Raw genomic sequence first — 7,446 nt, 5'->3', positions numbered from 1 at the left:
GATTTCGAGATCTGCAGAGCTTGAGATGATAAAAACTGAAGAATGAGATATTACTGTTGACATATTTAAGATACTGCATAGGTATATTTTGCTTCGATGCCATATTACTGTTGAGATTAGTAACCCCTGTTTGGTTTATTTTTATGTTTGGTTGACTTTTATGATTAGGTTGCTTGCAGTTGTCATGACAAAACTACCTAAAAATAGGTCATTCAGGCAGTCATCTTGGGAGGTTTTTTAGCTTCGTAATGTGGCTCGGAGTGTCAATTAGTATAACACCCAAAAGTCACTCGGGGGACACATGGCTATATAGGCCTTTGGGGTATTATCCATGATTAGTTCATATCTTGTTTCACAGTAATATCATGTGGGTACTTATGGGGACTTTTAGTTGTGGCGGATCACCTTAGACTCTTTTTTATGCGATCGTTTAAAGCTTGTAAAGTTCATATTTGTAATTTGTATTGTCTATAAAATGTTTGTTGAAAACGTTACTTATGGATCCCTAGTTTAACTCTTTCTTTAACCCGTATTTTCTTTTGTAGGTTCTTAAGGAACCATAAGAGATTTCAAGAAGGTTGACTCTTTCTAGATTGATACGCAAGGGTGTCACACGACTTAGGTAAAATCAACTAAGTCTATGACAGATAGTATTAGAGTGGGACAAACATACTTAGAAATACTTGGGCATGCAAACATGGGGGACTAAGCGAGGCTGTGTTGAGGACAGCCAGCAGGCATGATCGTCTGGGGGAAATGAGCATTGAGAGGCACCACGAGGACAAGCAAGCTGAGAAGAACATGTAACGTACAAAGATTAGGATGGTTGAGTTTGAGCTATAGCTCGACATTGACAACCAAACTTGATGGTGAAGGCAAGCGGGGCACTTGGAAAAGGATGAGATCATGTAACGTGAGATAGATTGCTCAGCGACTAAAAGAGTTGTACAAAGTTCACAGACCCGAGGGGAATTTCTAACTTAAAGAATTCAGTACTTATGCAAGGGCTTATGTGTGAATGATGGACTATTTGTGACTATCTAAGGTGATCAAAACTCAGCACCATGTGCTAGTTATAGGTGCCTTACAAGCCAATCACGTGAGTGATGACATGTGTGACACGACACACACTCTTTTTTGCTTATTATTATTTATTAATTTTTTTTTCACTTTATGTTGTCTATTGCATATAGTGTGATGTTTATGAATCTGTGCAATAGAAATCAGATCATGATGAGATCACGATAGTGAGATCGATTCGCCTTTAAACACAAACTCTAAATAATCTCAGTCGTAGGTTACTCGAAAGGGATATTGAGATAACTAGATAAACTAGTATGTTGTATATCCGTCCATATGATAAAAGTGATTGGTCTCATGGCCGCTCATGTAGGGGACACTAGGGATACAGTGCAAGTGCTTATTGGAGAATGAGTTCATTGATTGATCCGCTCACGAAATGCTAGATGGTTGATGATACCTCATTATTAGACATCGATTCTGTCATCCCAATTATGTATCTGGTCCTTAAACTTGAGACACAAAGAATATTTTGTATAAATACTCCACTCTTTGATACCAGACTTATATGTTAGAAAATTTTAAATCTAGCACAACTAGTCATCGGGAGTGGCAATCAATCTTATGAGGGCAATTGAGTGTCAATAGAGGATTATTCGCTTCTAGTGCCATGAGAGGAATATTATGTGTTATTGTTCAGAAAAATTCATTGCTAAGGTCATTTGGATTGAGAGAGAAAACGTTCTATAAGAGAATCCGATTAGAGAGAGACTCGAATAGATTCCGTACAGGCCTGATAGCACCATGCCTAGTATACGGTCTCTAGAATATTAGATGGATAAGGGACTATAGATACATGGTAACTGAGGATAGATATGTCCAGTGGATCGGATTCTCTTGTATCATCTAGGGACTGCGACGTAGTGGCCTAGTATGTCCGTGGTCGATGAGTCGAGTGAATTATTATGAAGATAATAATTCATTGAGTTAGAAGGAGTTCTAATAGGTATGACTCATGACCAGTTCGATATTGAGCCTAGAGGATTACATACATATGGTAGGTGTTGCGATAAATAGAGGTTCAGATACGAGATATCCGTCGGAGCCCCTATTTTATTGGATATCTAGTAGGCTCTTGAATTATTGGATCTTGTGAATAAGATCCAATAAGAGCCAATGAGATATTATTAGATAGAAATCCACTAATCCAAGAGGCTTGGGTAGTTGAATGAAGATCCAATACCCAATAGGGCAGGATCTATTAGGATTAAGTTGATAGGGACCTCTACAAATAGGAGTAAACCAAAGGGGGTATAGGCTAGATTTCTTTTGGTTGTCATCTCTTATACTCCTCCCTCCCTCTCCTCCTCAACTGATAGCCCAGTTTGGGGTGTATGGATAGCAAGAAAGGGTGCCCCTATTTAATCATGTGATGCGTGTGGAGAGAAAGATCGTGTAGCGATTTAAGGAGTGTTTTTGTCGTATCTGTCATGTGGATCACCGCTAGAGAGGAAGACATATGACCTTCTTCATCTTCTCCTACAGAAATATAAGTTTTCAGGGATATACGATCTTCATAGGTAACACATCTTTTATATAAACGTAGTTTTTAATTTTGTGGGTTTTTATGCACCAATCTTCGCATGATAACGAGAAACATTGTTTTATGAAAAATCTGATATTTTTATTTTTTGTTTTTCTACTGCATATGTGATGCTGCTTCAGGTTTTTCAACAGTGGTATTAAAGCCAAGTTATTCGTGCGAAAGATTGATTTTTAAACTGCGTGTGTTGTGTTGAATCGCATAGAATTACTTTTGCGCGATTGCTGTGATTTTTGTCGTAGTTTTTAAATCTGAACTGCACCTATTTCGTCCGTTAAAAAATATTTTAGAGAGGGCTTTTGACGTCAAAATTATTTATACCAATAGGGGAGAAAGAGCAGCAACTATTGTTGTCCTATAGATTGGGTGAAGGTTGCTTGCAGCCTTAGCCGAGAGCACACCTTGCTGCACTCGACCTGGGGGTTGGCTGCAAGGGGCAGCCTTGGTGGCCAGGGTTTCCTGATCGCAAGGGTAGCCTTGGCAACTAGGATTCCTAGCTGCATGGGGCAAGTAGGTGGCCAGTTTTCTTGGTTGCCCATGGCTGCCTTGCAATCAAGATTTCCTGGTGATAGAGAACTCCTTGGTGGCTAGGGTTTTGTAGCCATACAAGGCAGCCCTATGGCCTAGGATTCCTGGCCACAGAGGAGTCCCCAATGGCTAGGGTTTCTTAACTATATAAGGGACTACTTGTCATGTGGGGTATGTTAGGAAATCTATGGGTGACATAACATGCGCGGCGAAAGAACAAAAAATAAAAATCTTAATTTTTCAAAAAGGTGTTCGTCGTCATGAGAAGATTGGTGCGTAAAAACTCACAAAACTTAAATACACGTATGAGATAGTGTTTTTACCTAGGGAGATCGTATATCCCTGAATTCCTATAAATCTGTGAGATTGGATAAAGAAGTTCAAGTGCCCTCATCTCTAGTAGTGATCCACACAGCAGGACTACGACGACACTCCTCAAATCGCTGCCCAAATCTCCACACCTACTATCTGAGGAGGAGAAGGTGAGAGGAGAATAGGAGGTGACAACTAGGAAGTCATAGCCTATGGGCTTTTGGTTCCATCCTATTTATAGATGCCCCTAGTTAACTTAACCCTAATGGATCCTACCATATTAGGTACTAGATCTCCATCCAATTACTCAAGCCTCTTAAATTAGCGGGTCTCTACCCAATAATCTCTTATTAGCTCTTATTGAATCTTATTCATGAGATCCAATAGTTCAAGTGCTTATTGGATATCTAATAAGATAGGGGCTCCGACGGATATCTCATATTCGAACCTCTACTCGTCATAATGCCTATCATATGTGTGTGACCCTCTAGGCCCAATATCGAGCTGGCCGTGAGTATATATGTCAGAACTCCTTCTAGCTCAGTGAATTATTATCTGAATATCATGTAATGATAGTGATGACTTAACTGAATATCATGGTTGGTCTAGTCCCTCGAGACCATGATTGTTTGGAGACCGAACAAGATAGGAATCACAAAGAGTTATGATCGACGAGAGTTGCCTACCTTTTCAAGTTTAGTGTGATTGGTCGAGTCTCTCGATGTTACACTAAGATGTCAATTATATTATGATCCCCACTAGAGATCCATCGAGAGTCTCTGATTCATATACCGAAGCGAGTTGTGTGTTTTACGAGAAAATAGTGGGAGTATATTAAGATAGAAGTCCATATCTTGATTATTTATTTTCTACAAAATCTACATGTCACTTATTCTACTACATCTTTATTTTCAAAAAATGTCGCTTTCAAATCTCTTACATGGTATACTTGATGTCAACTGCCTCACTAGTCCAAACTACATGGATTGGCTCTGTAACTTGAGAATCGTTCTCGTAGTGATGCCCACGCCCGAGGAAGGGGCAAGTGAGGATAAGATCGCTTGCTACGTGAAGTACTTAGATAATTCTATACTTGCTCAATGCTAGATCCATTCTTATAGTGATGCCCACGCTCGAGTTATAGTGGCAACATGAAAAAATAGATGTCAGATCCATTCTCTTGCATCTCCGTAAATTGTTTGAGGAACAATGAAGGACTCAGCGATATGAGATATTTAAGAGTATTTTTTGCGCTAGGATAACTAAGCGGATACTAGTTCAGAACCATGTCTTTAAGATGAGTGAGTGGGTAGAGAAGCTCACGGGTCTAGGAATGATCTTAGAAGATAACATGTGTGTGGATCTTGTGCTTCAGTCCTTACCATACTCATTTTCTCAATTCATTATGAACTTTAATATGAACATTTAATATGTACAAATTTGAGGTGAGATTAGAAAGAAAATGAAGGCAAAATTCCCTTAAGAATGGTAAGGGCAAGGGCAAACCATGCAAAGTAAAGGTTGCTAAGAAAGATCAGACAAAGGACAAAGGTCAGTGCTTCTACTATGACAAATACGAACACTTGAAGAGGAACTACAAAGAGTACCTTATAGAGAAGGTAAAACAGAAGCTTGGAGAAGCTTCAGGTACATTCATAATTAGTCTTCATCTATAATTCATTGCAGGTTCTAGCAAATTCTAGAAGATTAACGAGAGGTGAGATGAACCTCAAGATGGGCAATTGAGAAGTTGCTGCAATGGCTATTGGCGAGGTCACTCTATATTTGCCTGGTGGAGTTACTATTGTATTAGATGTATGTTATTTCATTCCTTCTATTATCAAAAATATTATTTTTATTTCATGTTTGATAATTAAAGGATATAAATTAGTTTTTGAGAATAATAATTATTTAATTATATTGGATTAGATGATAAGATCATCATTAGAGAAACATTGCATAACAGTTTATTTACGATAGATATTACTCAACATATCATGAATGTAAGTGTTTACAAAAGGAAATTAGATGAGGTGAATAATGCATATATGTGACATTGTAGGCTAGGTTATATTCACGAATAAATAATTCAAAAGTTGTTAAAGGATAGATATCTAGATCTATTCGATTATGAGTCATATGTGAATTGCAAGTCTTGCCTTCATGGAAAATTGATCAACTCTCCACTTGGTGGAATTGGAGAGAGAGCCATTGAGTTGTTGGAACTTATACATAGTGGCGTATGTGGTCCAACGTCTACTCAGGCCAAAGGAGGTTATTCTTACTTCATTATATTCATTGATGATTTTTTTATGTATAGACATGTGTACTTAATGAAATACAAGTCCGAGACCTTCAAAAAATTCAGGAAATATAAGAATGAGATAGAAAACTAGACTAGAAAGATTATCAATACTCTTCGATCAGATCGAAGAGGTGAGTACTTGAGTACAAAGTTCACCTATTTCCTCAAGGACCATAAGATTCTATCCCAATAGACACCTCCTTATACACCTTAGCTCAATGGTGTATCAAAAATGAGGGATTGCACACTGTTAGACATGATGTGGTCCATGATGAGTTTCGCCGACTTACTTATCTCATTTTGGGAATACGCCCTAAAGTTCGTAGATTACCTTCTGAACAGTGTTCTGACTAAGTCAGTAGTGTTTACACCATATAAGATATGAAAAGAGAAGAAACCCGATCTTAAGGTTGTTAAGATTTAGGGGTGCCATGCCCACATTAGAAGACACAACCCTAATAAGTTGAAATCCATGATAGAATGGTACAAGTTCGTGGGATACCCCAAGAAATCTTATAGGTATTATTTCTATCACCTTGATGACCAAAAGGTCTTTGTAGCTAAGAGGGCAGTATTCCTTAAGAAGGAACACATTCTTAGTAGAGACAGTGAGAGCGTGATAGAGTTGAGCGAGGTTGGAGAACTTAGCTCAAGCACTATTCCATAGCCTAACTCTATTTAAATATCTAGCACATAAGTTCCAACTTTACGTAGGTCCAACAGAGTACCCATCCTCCTAAAAGATTTGTGGGACATATCAGAAGATAGGATGTTGAAGATATTGATCCTCAGACCTATGAGAAGACTTTTACGAGTATAGACTCGAAGAAGTGGCAAGAAACTATGAATTCTGAAATGGATTCAATGTACTCCAATAAGGTTTAGAACTTAGTTGATGCACTTGAGGATATTGTACTAATTGGTTATAAGTGGATCTTCAAAAAGAAGATCAAAGTAGATGGAAAGGTAGAGACATATAAAGCAAGACTAGTGGTTAAGGGGTATCGTCAACGGCAAAGTGTTGACCATGACGAAACCTTCTCATTCATAGATATACTAAAATCTATCCGAATTGACTATTGTAGCATACTATAATTATGAGATCCGACAAATGAATATGAAAATTATATTCCTCAATAACAAGCTCAATGAGGAGGTATATATAATACAACATAAGGGATTTGTGTCCAAAAAAAGTCTATATAAAGTGTGCAGGTTGCTTAAGTCCATGTATGGACTAAAGCAAGCTTTCTAAAATTAGACAACAAGATTTGATGAGACAATCAGATCTTATAACTTCATTAACAATGAAGATGAGCCTTGTGTGTACAGGAAGATAAGTGTGAGCGCTATTATCTTCTTAGTGCTATATGTGAATGATATCCTTATCATTGAGAATGATGTAGGAATACTTTTCATAGTAAAGGCTTGTCTATCTAGACACGTTTCCATGAAGGACCTAGAGGAAGCATCCTATATCTTGGAGATTCAGATCTATAGAGATAGATCCAAGAGGATGATTGGCTTATCCCAATCCAAATACATATACACTATTGTCAAAAGATTTAGCATAGAAAATTTTAAAAGATGTCTCATATCAATGAGGGATATCACTTTATAAAAGCATATCCCAAAAACTCTCAAGGAAAGGACATATATGAATTTTATACCCTATGCC

Source organism: Musa acuminata, chromosome BXJ2-4 (assembly GCF_036884655.1).
Source record: "Musa acuminata AAA Group cultivar baxijiao chromosome BXJ2-4, Cavendish_Baxijiao_AAA, whole genome shotgun sequence".
Lineage (NCBI taxonomy): Eukaryota > Viridiplantae > Streptophyta > Magnoliopsida > Zingiberales > Musaceae > Musa > Musa acuminata.
The sequence above is the reverse complement of the archived record's forward strand: the minus strand, read 5'-3'. Positions refer to the sequence as shown.